This window comes from Quercus lobata, chromosome 4 (genome assembly GCF_001633185.2).
Source record: "Quercus lobata isolate SW786 chromosome 4, ValleyOak3.0 Primary Assembly, whole genome shotgun sequence".
In the NCBI taxonomy this organism is placed as follows: Eukaryota; Viridiplantae; Streptophyta; class Magnoliopsida; order Fagales; family Fagaceae; genus Quercus; species Quercus lobata.
In genome coordinates this window covers 1,383,138-1,399,480 of record NC_044907.1, presented here as the reverse complement: position 1 = coordinate 1,399,480, position 16,343 = coordinate 1,383,138, and the positions used below count along the sequence as shown (strand labels likewise).

Here is a 16,343-nt window from a genome sequence, read left to right as displayed (position 1 = left end):
AAATGCTAAATATATATATATATTTTTTAATTTTATTAGTCACGTTAGCAAACAGTGTATTTCGTCTGTCACGTATGTATTTTCTGTTAGTGGGTTGACAGCAAGGACCAAAATAGAATTGATTTTTTGATTTTAAGGACTGGCTTAGGAGCAAAATCAGTTTAGAGACCAAATTGAGAAATGATCTAAAATTTAAGGACCAAAAGTGCATTTATGCCTTTATTATTTTACTTTTTAAAAAAAGCTAGGCATAAATGTACTTTTGGTCCCTACATTTTATTTTTATCACTTTTAGTCCACAAACCAATTAACGCTTGATATTTAAGTCCTTACCGTCAGCCTACTAACGAGAAAAGCTGAGGTGGCAAACGAAACACCCTATTAGCTGATGTGGCATCGATGTGGCGATTAAAATATTATTTGGCATTTTATATGCCACGTCAGCATTTTAATTTTTTATAAAAAGCCATGTCAGACATTTTAAACCAAAAAAGAAAATAAATTAAAAAACAAAACCTTTTTTTTTTTACTTTCATTATTTTTTCGTAAGAACTGAAGTTGTTCTTCATGTTCTTCCTAAATCCATGAAATAAACCAATCTCCAGCAAACCCCAAATCTAAATCCAGCAACCAAATCTACTCCATCAAATCCAGAAAAATCCCAATTTCAAATCCAGACATATATTTCAAGACTTCTCAAACCCCAATTTCAAATCCAAACATATATTTCAGGACTTCTCAAATCCAAAAAAATGAAATTCAAATCAAGTAATCAACCACTCCACAGATCTCAATCCTAAGACCCACGACGAGCTGCTACCCATGGCCCCACGAACCTAGGTCCACCCACAACACCACGACCCACGTTGATGTCCACCGTGACAACCCAAAATCTAAGATCGACCACCACCAAAACCCAAATCGCAACCTACACGTCACGCTCCTCAAAACCCAGACCCAAATTAGTCATGCTCCTCCTCCACAAATCAAAACCCAAACCCATAGATTGGCTTCGCCAGCAACAGATCAGAGATGTTGGAGGTGGGTATGGCTTCGCCGGCATGAAGGAGATTTTTGCCTTGGTGGATTGGGTACATGCAGAGCTCGAAGTGGGTGGAGGTGAGAAAAGAGAAGAAAAGGGAGAAAACTCATCAGACTGGCGTCGGAGTGTGGGGTGGAGCTGCGTCGGAGTGTGGGTGGACGTCGGACCTTCGACAAAGTGTGGGGTGGAGCTGCATCTCTCTGTCATCGGTGTGTAGGGGTGGAGCTAAGGTGAGCTTGAGGATGAGTTTCAGGGTGTGTGAGGAGTGTGTGAGAGAAGTGTGTAAGGAGTGACCAATCCGGAAATCTATTGAAGGTAAAATGGAAAGGGAAATTCATTTATGACATGAGAAGCTTATTTTACAGCGTGGGGTCGTGTTTCTGAAGAAAAATTCTGGGTTTATGGGTTTTCTAGAGATTGAATTGGTTACTAGGTTTATGGGTTTATTTCTTCGATTTATTTATGGTTTGATTTGGTTTCTTGGATTTATTTCTTTTTTTCTAGATTTGATGGAGTTGATTTATTTGGGGTTTGCTGGAAATTGGTTTATTTCATGGATTTAGGAAGAACACGAAGAACAACTTCAGTTCTTACGAAAAAGTTTAAAAAAATAAAAATAAAAATAAAAATAAGTTTTGTTTTTTAATTTACTTTCTTTTTTGGTTTAAATTGTCTGTCATGAGTTTTTATAAAAAAAAATTAAAATGTTGACGTAGCATATAAAAATGCCAAATAATATTTTTTTAATAATATTTAAATCGCCACATCAGCACCATGTCAACTAATAGGGTGTTCAGTCTACAACCTCAGTTTTTCCCATTAGTTGGCTGATGGTAAGAACTTAAATGTCACACGTTAATTGGTTTAGTGACTAAAAGTGGTAAAAATAAAATATATGAACTAAAATGAAAAAAGTGCAAAATATAGGAACCCAAAGTGCATTTACGCCAAAAAGCTTTTTTTTTTTTTTTTAATATCTAAAAAAGCTATTGTTATAGATTTTTTTTTTTTTTTTTTTTTGCTGAATTATTGTTATAGATTGAACAACGGCTATATACTATATCGTATCTTAAAAATATTATAGATAGTACATTTAGGTTTTCAAAAAATAAAAGGTTTTCAAAAGCCATTGAAAAAAAAAAAAGATAGTACTGTACATTTAAAGACATAAAATTGTTCTTACATCTAGCTTTTTATTTTTGTAAAATGTTACATTATTCTTAAATTTTAAAGTGCACTATAGTGTTTTGTATTGGCTATTTTTTAATTTCACCCTCTCTCTCATGAATGGTGGTCTAAGTTGATGTCTTCAATGATGGCAAATTTGGCTATAGGGCATTGTGATGGTGGTTGTTAAGAGCATCTCCAATAGGCTCTCTAAAGCCAGTTATGGAAAGCAAACACACACAAAAAAACCCTTCTAACAGCCTCTCCAGCTCCATTGTGTTTTTAGATTTGCTACAATGGCGACATGGAGAACACCATAGCAATTATTATAGCACCTCTATTTCTCTTTCTTCTGCACTCCCTCTCTCTCTTGCTTCTCTTTAGAAAAAAACTCTTTCTTTGCTTCTCATCAGAAAACAACGGTGAAGCACAAAATCGACAGAGCTCTCAATCAAAACACAAACTCAACTCACAATTTTAAAACTAATCAAATTAGAACCCAAAAAAAAAAAAAAAAAAAAGAGCAAAGCTGACTCATCTGAACCTCGGTGGGGAGGAGAAAAAAGGTTGTCCTCTAGCCTTTGTCATTCGCCGACGATGTGAGAGAGAGAAAGAAAGAGAGAGAGCTTCTTGAAAAGTGAAGATAGCTCCAGACGAAGTGCTAGAGAAGAAAAGAAAAATGAAAAGTGAAGATAGAGATAAGGAAAGGTGTGGAGGAGAAAAAAAAGAGGAAAAAAGAAAAAGAAAAGAAACATGTGGATGAAAAAAAAATTAAAAAAAAAGAGATAAAAGGGAAAAATAAAATAAAGAATAAGAAATTAAAATTGAGAAATGCTACTATATTACTGATGAAAAAAAAAATTTAAGTGATGTGTTCAAATTAAAATCAGTAATAACTTACCACATATAATTTATTGTGAAAATATAGTAAAATGTTAAGGGCGTAGCACTTCTCAATAAAATTAGATGAATGAAAGAAGATTGAAAATGAAATATTAAAGAAAGAATGAAGAAATAATATTTAAATAGAATAGAGAAAATGATAGAGGGTCTGTTGGAAAGTATATTTAAAAAAGTAGGTAGACAAAAGCTAAAATGGACTGTTCACTCTCCAAACACTACAAAAATTTGAAGAGGTTGCTGGAGATGCTCTAAGACAGTAGTGTTGGAAGCAAGATGAAGTGAAATTATTATTTTAGAATATTTTGAATAAAATATATTGCAAAATAAAGAGTAAAGCTGAGAGAGAGGAAAGCTGAAAGAGAGAAAAAGAAAAAGAAAAAGAATTAAAAAAACTCTAGCATCTTGTTATAGTAGGGTCTCAAAAATGAGATTTTACTGTAGTTCAATGCTAAAATTTTTAAGATTTAACATATTTGATGGAGGTGTGTTTTTATCATTTGAGGTGCTAAAAATACTAAAAGATAGTATTTAGCAATTTTAACACCTTTAATAAAAATGCTCTTATATGCACGAGTCCTTCTAAAAGAAAAAAAAGAAAAAGAAAAGTGTTGCAACCGATTTACAAAAGTATCTTTCTCCCTCCGATTGGGTATCCAATTTCAGACCAATCACAGCACGTTGCCAAGCTGAGAAGAAACCCGAAAAAGAAACTTTTAAATGACTTGGCATGTTGTGATTGGACTATTAATTAAAAGTTAAAACCCATGAAACAAAGCAATTTGACTCTCGACATGTAATAATATTTGCCTCCGCATCTTCTGATTCTGCGTTGCCATGAAACAGACCAATCACTCACCAAGCTCTCTCTCTCTCTAGATCTCTGTTACTTTTTTTATGTAAGTTTACACTCTCTATCCTTGTTTATGCTATACTATTTATTATTATTATTATTAATAATATCAATAAGTACTATTTGCATGTTTAAAGCTATATATTTTCTTGTCGACTTAAAACTTAAAAGTCCTCTGCAGCTGGGACACTCTTCCTTCTTCCACTTCATTTTACTTCTGTTCCTATCTTTCTTCGAAACCCACTTCTTCAAATTTGAAGATTTTCTCTTTTGCTTCTTTGGTTTTCTGTCTAAGACAGTTCTCTGTGTATATCAGTGCCTGAGTAATTGAACAAATGCTTCAACCATTTTCAGAGGTACATATAATGGCTTAGTTGAGGTATGCTTTACATTTGGATTTGGAAACACTCCATTATTTCTTTTGTCTCTGTACTTCGTTATTACAGAAATAACAAAAAAAGAAAAGAAAAGAAAAGAAACAATACTATTAGTATTACACTTTGCTTGATACTAAGGAAGGGAACCAAAAGAATAGTAGGTAACTAGATACACAGTTTTTGCCTCTTCTGCCTTTTGATGTTTTTTAATATCTTGAATTTGGGGGGAAAAAAGGGAGTCAAATATTGAGTTATGTATCAGTTGGGTGAAGTTTTTTTTTTTTTGGAATTTCAGGGGCTTATACTTTATATATAGTGAAATTGTGGCAGATCTATAATTTGGATTCAAACTGATGAGTTTGATGGGAGTTTGTCTATTTTGCTTGATTGGTTTTGACTGGTAAACAAGGTGGCTTGAGTTGATATTTGTTGGGGTCTAGAGATGTCAAGTAGAAGGGGGTCTGATCAGCCACCGCCTAGGCGGATTTTGCGGACTCAGACTGCCGGAAATTTAGGAGAGCCAATCTTGGATAGTGAGGTGGTGCCTTCTTCCTTGGTCGAGATTGCTCCAATTCTTCGTTTGGCTAATGAAGTTGAGTCTAGCAACCCAAGAGTTGCTTATCTCTGTAAGTTGCAGTTTTATTTTATATGATTTGAATTGTATATATGCTTGTATGCTTTGTGTATGTATCTACACCTGATTAAGTATCCTCTTTGATCCACTAGAATTAAGAAGTCAGTGGATTTAACATACTTTAAACTATGTTGATTTATACCTTGCTTTGATCCGTATCCAAAAAAGTGAAAGAAAAAAACTTGCTTTGATCAGTTAGCTGTATATATGATGTAGTTATCAGGTCTTCCGTTGTTTTCTGGAGGTAGAACTTACGTTGGAACCAAAATTCACCATCAACAGTATCACATGATTAATTCTCTTAAATCAAACGGACAACTCTTATGATCACTACAAACATAATGACACTCAAAACTCTTATGAACGTAAACTAACCCAGATCCCATTAAATCCAAAGTAAACTTTCTATATCAATTAAAAAACTCACAAAGGAGGCACTCACTATCCCAAAAGCACAATACATCCAATGATGCTCTCTCATTCACACAATTATTCAAAGAAACCCACTCTATGTTCTTCTAAGAGTCTTTTCCTCTCCCCAAGGGCAGCTTGATGTATTTGGGGGCCTAAGGCAAAAATTAATTATTTTATTTTAGATGCAAAATTACAACTAATTAATATAAACTACGTAGAATTTTTTTTTTTTTAAATTTTATGAACAAAAAAAATTTGACAAAATTTTTCATATTTATTGATATGGTAGATTGATAATATTAAGTAAAAAAATAGTGTTAGTGGTAGACTTAGACGAGAACTAGTAAAAGTTTGCTAATTAAACTCTTATTATTATTCTTATTTTTTTTAGAAGTACAACATTCACAATATTTTTTTACAACAGATCCTAGGTTTTAAGTTTTTTTTTTTTTCCTCTCTCTCTTTGAAAATATCACTATAATTATTTTTTTGCCATCAATAACAGGTTGTAACAACCTGCTACTTATCATAATTGTAAAAGTGTTGTAAAAATATTGTAGACATTGCATTTTTCTCTATTTTTTATTTTTTTTCATATGGTAAAAAAATATTATTTTATTTATTGATTATAAATAACCCTATTGGTTAAAATTTGGGAGCCTTTTTTTAACTTGGGGCCTTAGGCGACCGCCTTTCTTGCTCCACTATTCAGCCGGCACTGCCTCTCCCAATGTGGGAGGAGCCTTTATCACCACTGTATATATAAAACTTCACTACATATTCCTTGGCAGAGTATGAATACCTTCCATAGTTAACAATGAATACCAAATTACTTTCTTAACAAGGCATAGACTTTAATCCCACACTAAGAAAATTCAAACCAAGTCAAGTTAGGAATTTGAGGCAAATTCTAACGAAAATTCCACCAAGCAATTCACCTTAATCTAAGAAAGTTTTCGCGAAAAAATTGATCATTTTTTCTACATCCGAAGTTAAAATTGAGTGCGCATATATTAAACCAAAATTGTACAAAAACTCTTTTCTTGAACCACACTAGGGTGAACCTTGAGCTTTGATATCAGTTTGTAGGAATTTTTGGGGCTAGAGAAAGTGCATTAAAAAAAAATCATATAAGACACAAAAATTTAATGTAGTTCGGCCAACTTCATGTATCAATGGGCAATGCCAACCAAAATTTTGTATCAATGATATCACATAACTAATTCTCACAAACCAGACTCACAGACACTCCCACATAATATTCATGGTATTTTCAATCACAAACACGCTCAAAACTCTCACAAACACAAACTAACCCAAATCCCATTACACCCAAAGCAATCTCTCAATACCAACTAACAAAATCACAAACGAGACACTCAGCATCCCAAAACCCCAATGCATCCAAAGGTGCTCTCTCAAATAACAGAAAAATACTCTTTAAAGAAACACACTCCATGTTCTTCTAAGTGTCTTTCCTCTTCCTATGCGTGAGATCCCTTCAGCAAGAAAATATCCATTCTGTCTGTTTGACAGTTTTTCACTTTTGGTAACTCACACTTATACTATTTATATGGTTTTTTCTATAATCAATAACATTTGAGTTTGCTGTTCAATTGCTACGACATTCTTTTCTTCGTTGATTCTATTGTATATCCTAAATAATAAATCACTGCATTTGGTTTTGTCTATTTTTATATGTTATAATATGTCAGAATTTAACATGGTGTATATCTCTTAATGAAGGCAATGGGATGCTTTCTGAACTCTGATATGTATCTGAACTCAAATGCATATTTTTGTCAATGCTGGAATTAGGTTGGTTTTATGCCTTCGAAAAAGCTCACAGACTGGATCCTACATCTAGTGGACGTGATGTTCGCCAATTTAAAACTGCACTTCTTCAACGTCTAGAGAGGGTGAGCTTTAAAATCACTTGCTCATTAAATCTACTTTTTCTTCTCTAGTAAGCAATATTATTCTAGAAGGATCATGATCAAAGGTGTAACAATTTATATAGAGATTCATATAACTATCATGATTTGCGTTTTTTTTAGTGAATTAGTAATTTCATTCCTACAATCAGTGCAGAGAATGTCTCCTGTATAACTCCAATTAACCTGTTTGATCCCTGGTTGATAGCTTATTCCTGATTGCAATTTAGTTTATAAAGGAATGATTTGGAATAGATTTTGTAAACCATACCAACTTCAACCAAGAAACAAAGGGGAATTTTGTTCTAAGTGCTTCCAAGTTGAAGTACATTAATATTTAGCATCCTTTGAAGGAAGCTAAGTAATTGAGTCTGCAGTACTCAAAACAACTTTATGTAGTCTGGGCTGAATAGACAGTGAGTCCTCAGATCTAACCAGGGGCCAACATGGCAACACCATTTATCATCTTGAAGCTGAAATTTTTTTTAATGTCATTTTGTTTGCCATGTCACAGAGAGCTATATGGTTATTCATAATATATATATATATATATATATATATATATATTGATAAGTAATAAACTTCATTGAAAAAAGAGAAAAAACAGAGGAAAAAATTAGAATAGGTGGTCCATCAGGATGCCAAAAATCATGACAAAGGAAGATAGTATCTCCTTGTCCCACTGAGAATTTCAAAAAATATCTTGCTCTGTTCCTCAAGCTGAGGATCCTTTTCCATTCCCATGTGCTCTCTTGTGGGACTCTAACTACCCAAATGCTTATTGCTCTAAAGCTTTACCCAAGCAACCATGATAGAGCATGCCTGAGCAAAGAGATTCCATATATGTCTCATAACTGCAGCTGTATTATTCTACTCTTCCACCTTCCTCAAACTGCTAGGACCAAGTTAGAACTCAATTGAATCAAGAAACAAAGGACACTCGAGTATTGGAGTTTCTGACCCTAAGTGCTGATCAGCACTTAGCTTAGAAAACACCTCACTCTAACCAGTGGCGGCGCCACATAGAGGTCAGGGTGGTCCCAGGACCACCCTGACCTGAAAAAAAAAAAAAAAAAAAAAAAAAATTTATATATAATAATTAAATATTTTTTTATTTACCTACCCTTAAAAAAAAAATAGGAACACCCTCAAAAAAATTAGGAACATCTTCAAAATTTTTTTATGCCAATAAAATTAAAAAGAAATGCTATGTCCACAACATTTTTATAATATTTTCATAACAAATCACAGGTGGTTAGTTGTTATTAGTTCAAATTTGAACCTAGCACTAAGATTACTTTTTTATGACAACAATAATAACCAGTAACAACCTACCACTTAGGATTTGTTGTAAAATGTTGTGAAAATGCCATGGACATATCATTTCTCAAAATTAAATTTTGGTGGATTATTTGTTACATTTCGGCCGGTACCAGTGTTTAGAAGAAAAAAAGAAAAAACCCTAAACGGACAAACTCTTCTGCACAGCATGTCATTACCTGCGTCGAATGCCTAAAAAACAAATCCAGCCATCGCAAAGGTCGCCCCTACTTCTTCTTCTTCCTTTTCTTCTTCTTCTTCCTTTTCTTCTTCTTCTTCCTTTTCTTCTTCTTCTTATTGTACTATTTTTGGTTGTTGTTTTTTATTATTTAATTACATATTTATGTTTTAATATTATAAAACAGTAATTGTTATGTAATAACTAAATAATCTAAGTGTCAAAAAAAAAAACTAAACGATTTGTTTTATTTGAGGTTTACTTATTTGGATCAATAATTTTATGTTGTATAAGAAAATATAAATATAAATATATATTATTTTTAATTTTTTTTAGAAACCCCGAAATACCCTGAAATGGTACGTCGAAATAGATCAGTACCAAAATATTCCGTTCCACTAAACAAATCGAAACAGTGTCCAAAACAGTATTCATAACATTGCTTTCAAGCAAAAAGAAAAAGCTAAAAAAAAAAAAAAAAAATTGAACTAAAATCTAAAAAAGAAAAAATTGTAATAGAGAATCTAAAGAAAAAAAAAATGGTAACAGAGCAAGCCCACATAGGAACATCCTGAAAAATATTCCTGGAGTCGCCACTGACTCTAACCAGAATTGGCCGTCAAACCAGACAACATTTCAAACTCGTCTTGTACCTGCTTGATAGTCTCAATGGTGATCTGGTATTTTTATCTCAGATATTGCTTTTGTGTGATGACTGACTTTAAATGATATACATGTTCAGTGCCTTCTATCTGCTTTCTCCTTTTTTTTTTTCCTTTCATTTTTCATTTTTCTTCCTTTTGGAGTAAAACTAATTTGCCCTACCTTAGAAAGTGTTCCATAATGTTTCAAGATGTCATTACCTTTTGGCTTTAATTCCCTACAATTTCTAATCAAGGGTCTCTCTGAAGAAATATTTATCCACTCTTATTTTATTTTCAGGAAAATGAAACGACATTGGCAGGAAGGGGGGCGAAGAGTGATGCTTGAGAAATGCAGAGATTTTATCAGGATTACTACAAAAATTATATTCAAGCTTTGCAGAATGCTGCTGATAAACATGACTGGTTGGTTCTCTGAGAGAATTGATGTCTTGTTGATTACTTTCTTGGGGGTTGGCTCTAGTGCATTATATTTATTTGATATTAAGTTCATGTTCCTGACTCAGTGCCCAACTTACAAAAGCATATCAAACTGCTTCTGTCCTATTTGAGGTTTTGAAGGCTATGGCAATGTCTATTGAGGTGAAACTGAATGCATTTTACATCTTACTTCTGAATGATACAATATATTGGGACTTTTTGAAAAGAATACTTTTTTTGTCCGAGAACCCTCATGTGCTGTGGTTGCATTTATATATATGGATGTAGTAATTATTTTCTTTTTTCTCTTTTGTTGTGGTAATTGGATAGTGTTTCCCTTTTGATTTTTTTTGTAGATTTTGCAAGCTCATGCTAAGGTCGAGGAGAAGAAACAGTTATATAAGCCTTATAATATTCTTCCTCTTGATCCAGATAGTGAAAATCAGGCTATTATGAGATATCCTGAGGTTTGTTCCAGTTTTCTGGTGTGGAATAGTTGATTTTCCTTAGTTCTTGCACACTTGAGTTTGATTTTGAATTATTTATTTGCAGATTCAAGCTAGTGTTTCTGCACTTTGTAACATCAGGGGTTTGCCATGGCCAAAGGACCACCAGAAGAAAGTAAATGAAGACATTCTAGACTGGCTTCAGGCCATGTTTGGTTTTCAGGTGACTTGCCAAATTGTTTGTTGACAATTACTCGGTTTTTCATGTTTAATCAGCAGGCTACTTTCCATTTATTAATATACAGAAAGATAATGTTGAGAATCAAAGGGAGCACTTGATTCTGTTGCTTGCAAATGTACGCATAAGACAATTTCCAAAGCCTGATCAGCAACCCAAGGTCTTATTGTTCTTAGATTGCTTGGGATTTTATTTTTACTTTCTGAGCCAATCTTTAATTTTCCATAACATATGCTACTTTTTGCCTCTTTAGTTGAGATCGTGCTCTGACAGAACTGATGAAGAAACTTTTTAAAAACTACAAAAGGTGGTGCAAGTATTTGGATCGCAAAAGTAGCCTTTGGTGAGGCTTCCTTTTTTTTTTTTTGTCTTTTTTTTTTATATATATATATATTTCAAAAATATGTTTTGTTTTGAAGTGCCAAGTGAATTAGTTATAGTGTTGCGTGCAACAGTGCTATACTGCTGCTTCCTTCTGCTGTAGTTGGTACTTAAAAAGCACCTTATTTTCTCTGTTTGGGCATTTCCTATTCTCTTTCATGCGAGTTGATGCTAAACGGTCAGGCACTCATGATTTGATATATTGCTTTTACTTTATGGCTTTTTTAATTGGCAGGTTACCAACAATTCAACAAGAAGTGCAGCAGCGAAAATTACTATACATGGGTTTATATCTTCTTATATGGGGAGAAGCTTCAAACTTGAGATTCATGCCAGAATGCCTCTGCTATATTTATCATCATGTATGTACAGTTCAAATTGTTCCTGAGATTGCAATGAGAGAAAAAAGAATTAGCTTTCTTTTTCATTTCTTTAGGGCTCTAAATCGTAAGGAGATGTATGAGAGATTTAGATACTTATGAGAATTAATTCAAGTGTGGGGATGTTGCATGGAAGTTGAAGGAACCAAAATATCACAAAATTACTTTTAATAATTTTTTACTAGATATTATAAAGAGATTATAACTGAAAAAATATACATAATTTGTTTTTTCATTTGATTTTTGATGTGCTATAGCGAGTAGTTGGGAATGCCAAGGTCATGATGTGAAGGGCTACATGTTTGTTCCTATTTGCAATTTTATCATCTATTGGTAGGAGAGGTTTGGAAGATGTATGCGGGGTTGAATGGGCTGCAAGAGTATGCAAGTCAACTCACTGACTTCGTGGTTTTTTGAAATTACTTTATACAATATGATAGAGGTGCCACCGCAGGCTTTCATGTACTTGGTTTTTGTTGTTCTCATAGACTTCATAGGTAGTGTAATATTGCAAGCTAAGGATTTACTAATAAATATATTAATCAGTAAGCAATATCTAGCTTGTTCAGTCTAAACATTTTGATGAGTATGTACTAATTATGTCCAAATATTTCTCTCCCCTTTTTTTAGGGGAACAGAGATAGAGGTTTTTCTCTTAAAATAATAATTCCATAAATAAACCTTTACAGTTTATTCAAGTAATGAGATATTGCCAAGTGTGTAGTCATTAGAGGTTGGTGGGTTTAAAGTGTGCAGTGATATCATTGTAACAAGTATACCATTACAAATTTCTAAAACGTTGAACCATGGTGTATATCAGAATTTTCCATAAACTTATTTGTAGTAAATCCTGGCCATTACCATGTTTCATACATTCTGCCTTATACTAAAAAAAATTTCTTTAGTTGAGTTGTGGAATTTTGGCTCTCAAACCCAAAAAAAAAAAAAGAATAGTTATGGAGTGGTTGAACTTTGGCCAATTTAAAAGATAAATTATGGATGTTCAGAATAAATTTTAATAGACTTGCTCTGAATTTTCAGGTTCTTATACATGTTTCATATTTATGCTTTTTATGATATTTATTAACTTTTATGATATTTATAGTCTCATTGAATTGGTTACTATCATTGAAAATTGAGTATCTTGATTGATTTAAGTATAATTATTCAGTTGTTGTACTCCAATCTTTATAGATGGCTTTTGAGTTGTATGGGATGCTGGATGGAAGAATTAGTCCAATGACTGGTGAGCCTGTAAAGCCAGTCTATGGTGGTGATGATGAGGCTTTTCTAAAGAAAGTGGTAACTCCAATATATGAGACAATAGCAAAGGTGTTGCTTTTGCACGTTCTGTTGGGTCTATAAAAATGCATTTTGTTCTATTGATATTTGACTGCTTTGTCTTACCATTTATTTTGTGCTTTACAGGAAGCTAAAAGGAGAAGAGGAAAAGCAAAGCATTCTCGGTGGAGAAATTATGATGATTTAAATGAATACTTCTGGTACAATGGGTTTTTTTTTATATTTTTTGTATTTTTTATTATATGAATTTCATATGTACAGATTATTAAAAATTATGTTGGTGTGAATTGTAGGTCAGTTGATTGTTTTCGGCTAGGTTGGCCTATGCGTGCTGACGCTGATTTCTTTTGCCAACCTCTGGAAAAGCTTCGAGCTGACAAAAAGTTTGTATGTTGTAATTTTCGGTTATATGTTGCTTGTTTGTTAGTTTTCTAGTCTTGTTTATGTTTCTTTGAAACATATAAATCTAAATTTATTTCTTTTATTGAAGAAGATTTTTTTTTTTAATGAATCTTATCTTATTTCATTGTAAATTCATGAAATATTGTCCCTTGATGGAACAGGGAATTTTCCTACTCTATCTTAAGCTTTTTTGTACTAAATATGCTTCAAACGTATATCCATACATTCAGGGTATGTTTGGAATGGAAAGAAATGGAAGGAGAGAAGATGAGAGTAGAAATGTAAAAGTTGTGTCTTGAGGAGACGGCTTCATGCTCCTAGTTATATTTGTAATATTTACCTCTTAAAAGTGGCTTATATTGCTGTCCATTACCTACATGTACAAAGACACTACGAGTCTGTTTGGATATCGCCTATTGTTGAAAACTGAAAACACTATAGCAAAATAATTTTTAAATATGTAAATAGTGTCATGAGACCTAGTTTTAAAGTTGACTAGTCGTAGACCCGCGCGTTGCGCATAATAATATTATTGTAGTTATTATTGGTTAATAGTTAGTTTTTCATTTTCTTTCAAGTTAATATATTGACTTTTAAAAAATATACAATCTAATATATTAATTCAACAACAATAATAATGTTGAATAAAATAATATGAGAAGAAAAAAAGTAAAAATAAGAGATATAACAATAAATACCAAATTAATTATCTCTAAATAAATACCAAATTATTTAAATCATATTATGTAATATTAAAATATTACATTCTTATATACTATTTTTAATTCTTTACCATACAATATGGTAATTTTAACAACCAAAGTGAAAAAAAAATAAATAAATAAAAAAAATAAATAAAAAAACCCTTAAAACACAATTAAATCGTATCAACCAAAAGTAGAGTTCTAAAAAATACAAAAATTTCTAAACCTAAAGTAGAGATGCAAAATATATAAATATATATATATATATATCTCACCAAAATTTGAGAGAGAGAGAGAGAGAGAAATAAATTTGTTTGTGAAGAAAAATTATGCATATAATGGAAAAGAGAATGCCAAATTTATACTAAAAAGATAACAATAAGAAGAAACAAAATAAAGGGAAAGATGAAGAGTGATATTAAGAGAGAGGGTAGTGGGGAGATGAAAATGTAAAGGGAAAGAGAAAGGTTGGAGGAAGTGTAAATGTTAAAAAAAGTGAGTACAATTTAATTTATTTAAATTTAAATAAAATATTATATGTTTAATTAAAAAAAGAAAATATAAATAATTTAATTATATGGAAGATGTGACTGAGTTTAAATATTGAATAAAATAAGATGAAAAGATTAAAAAAGTAAAAATATAATATATATATATATATAACAATAAATACCAAATTACTCAAATCATGTTATGTAATAGAATAATATATATTATATTTATATTATATATTTATATATATATATATATATTTTTTTTTTTTATAACGCAATAGTATAATATTTAAGAATCAAAGAGAACCAAAGAAAACTTAAAACACAAAAATAAATCGTACCAACCCAACGTAGAGTTATAACAAACACAAAAATTTATAAACTTAAGCAGAGATGCAGGAAAAAAAAATACTCCAAAAATTATTGAGAGAGAGAGAGAGAGAGAGAGAGAGAGGGAGGGAGGGAGGGAGGGAGAAACAACAATTTTTGTGATGGAAAACTATGCAAAGAATGGAAGAGAGAATAACAAATTTATAGAAGATGGCGTGAATGTGAAGAGACAAAATAAAGGAAGATGAATGAAAAGATGAAGGGTGACATTAAGGTTAAGGGTAGTGGGGAGATGAAAAGGCAAGGGAGAGAAAGATGAAGAGACAAAATAAAGAAAGATAAAAAGTGATATTAAGATTGAGGTTAGTGGGGGAGATGAAAAGGTAAAGGCATGAGAAAGGTCGGAGAGAGTGCAATTATTAAAAAAAAGTAAATGTTAAAAAACAATTATAGGAAATTGGAAAGAAAAAAAATAATGATGTGGATGCTGATGTGGCTCAACATGAGCACAGTAACATTAAACGCCACACTTCAGCTTTTAGTAATATATAGATTTTGCTAGATACGCAAACACACAACTCCAGGCCTAAAACACTATCCAAACTCACACTACCTAGGTGAGGAAAAGTTAGAGAAGAGAAATATAAGGTTGGGGTAAATACTAAACAGGGAGGAATCAGATGTAACAAAAGGTAAAGGCTAGGTTATTGTAATTATTGAAATGAAAAGAGAGGGGATAAGGGAATTGAATCCGAGAAGAAAGAGCCAAAATCCAGGGTTTGGAAGAAAGATATAATGTAAGAGGATAGATGAGCAAAAAAGCCACTTGCTACAGCCCTAGGTTTTGGAGTAGAGCTTTAGTGGGATTGGAGAACCTTACAAGAACAAGTCCTGAACAAGTTTGAACTGGAGTTCAACAAATCAACAACAAAAAGCAAGGAAACAATAGTAAGTCAATTGTAACCAGATTAATTTGAGGAACTATTTAGATCAGGAGAGAGCTAGCACATACTTAGCCAGATACTTAGTTCTTTTGTTCTTGTTGATCAAAATTTTATGGGTGGTTCTCGCAGTTTTTTTATTCAATTCAAATTTGTTCAATTGGTGGCAGAGGAAGGGGGACAGTATTTTTCTTTAAGGATTTTCAAATGGGGAAAATACTTCATGAAATCGATTTTTATGGGTAAGAATGCGACACAATGGCTAATGAAGAATATAAAACACATTGTCATTAGGATTAGTCCCAAACAATTTTTTACTTTCAAAAAGGGTGATATAGCTTATACTTTCCAAAAGAGTTTCAACTCTTTTGGCCAGTTCATACTATTGACTGAATTCAAAATTGGCAGGTCTAAAAGGTCTGTTATTATTTCGAAGGGTAGAACAAAGAATGGGTGGAGGGCTTTTGGGTTAGAACTAAGGAAGATGCTGGAACCTGAATACTATGTGAATGGTGGCTTTGATCATTCGAAATTTGTTGCTCAGCCTCATAAGGATAACTCGGGGATTTAAACATCTAAAACTTTTGCTGAGATAATGCGTGGCCATCAAGCACAAGTCAGGGGCAGAAATCAGCCACTATTGTTAAGCATCCATGATAAGGGGAAGTTGCACTTAGGGGAAGATAGGGTGGTGAAGTAGAATCCAAAAGGTGAACAGATGGTGTTGAGTGAAAATACGGCGGGCAAACCATGTCTGATGGCTCTTGGAGGAGGAGGAGATATGGGTTCTCGGTGCATTAATGTGAATTTTAATTTGGGTGAGA

General features: G+C 32.5%; 1 pseudogene; it reads left to right on the top strand.

Annotated features, from left to right (window-relative positions):
* The first annotated feature begins 4,281 nt into the window (after window positions 1–4,281).
* LOC115983187 lies at window positions 4,282–13,349 on the top strand (annotated as a pseudogene).
* The last annotated feature ends 2,994 nt before the right edge of the window (window positions 13,350–16,343 follow it).